Below are 1,501 nucleotides of genomic sequence, written 5' to 3' on the forward strand. Positions count from 1 at the left end.
CATCAGTAATTCTCAGTTTTAAACACATGTAATCTAATTGGCAATCAGATCTGTTGTATCATTCTAACATCTATCTATCTATCTATCTATCTATCTATCTATCTATCTATCTATCTATCTATCATTTGTTGCAGTAATTCTCCAACCCAAATATGCCCCGGCAATGAAAACACAACTCAGTTAATATGAATACATGCTGTACACCTAGATTGGGCAGCTCTACCACTAACTACCATCTTCCACATCTTATGAGACCCCTTAGAACTTGTGGTTTCTCCAGGCCATGTGCTTCTGCTCTGCTTTTCTTCGTCTTCCTCTGTGTCCTCTCCCTCTTCCATTTTCTCCTCCTTCTCTCTTCCAACCTTCCATACCATCTTCCTTTTATAGGCCCAATCATCAACTCTCCTTTATTTTACAAATTAAGGTGGGAAGCAGGTTTACAGGAAATCACCTGAGTGCTGACTCATTCCTTGTTTGCAGCCCTTCACAGGAGAATGGAATTAACAAAAACTATAATTAGCCCCAGGGCTATCCACAACACTTTATCCTCTGTCTATCTATCACCTATCCAGCATACATCCATCTATCAACAATGTATTATCTATCCTTCTATCTATCATCTATCTATCTGAGAGAAACAGTATAATTACTGTTATTAAACTTCTGCAAATGCCATTCACTCCTCCTTAACCTACCTAGTTGATTTACAAAACAATAATCTGTACTTACAATATGTCATATCTCACCCTAAGGAGGTCAACTTTAATTAGCTCATTCATTCCTTACAACAACCCAGTGAAGAGAACTTAGTTTTCATTAAAAATAAGCAACCTGAGGTCCCGTATAAGTAAGTAGCTAGCCCACAGTGATACATTTTAGAAGATAAGTGACTGTTATTTGAATCCAGGGGATTTGGATTCTTCAAATCCCCCTTTTTTTTTCCACTTTAATTTCCATAGCAGTTGTATTATGCCAAAAATCATGAATTCTNNGTATTAGGAAGTTCCAAGGGATTGCTTGATATAGATATGATCTCAACTTTGTTTTAGTCTGTATGCACTTAGTCTATACAATAGAACACATGGACAACTCTATGCTTACTTGGAAATGGAAAGTATTGCTAGAAAGAACTTTGTAACAGAGCCCCCTAGTGGTGAGATATTCCCTAGTCTCTAAGCCCATCAGTCATCTCTTCTCATTGAGTATATATTTTAAATAAGGTGGTGAGGAAGGAGAGATGGGAAAAAAGACAGATGGGGCACAANAGAAAAAAAAACAGTGGTGGGGTTACAAAGGGAAACAGGGGTAGCAGGGAGTGGAAGACATAGTACAAAAAGAATCTCAAAACAACATTTAGTTGGAAAATGTCACAATGGTATCTAACAAATTCTATTCCAAAACAAACAAACAAACAAACAAACAAACAAACAAACAAAACACCTAAGAAGCTGACTATCTTAATATGTATTATATATTAAACATTTTCTATAATTTCAAAACT

Source organism: Mus caroli, chromosome 7 (assembly GCF_900094665.2).
Source record: "Mus caroli chromosome 7, CAROLI_EIJ_v1.1, whole genome shotgun sequence".
In the NCBI taxonomy this organism is placed as follows: Eukaryota; Metazoa; Chordata; class Mammalia; order Rodentia; family Muridae; genus Mus; species Mus caroli.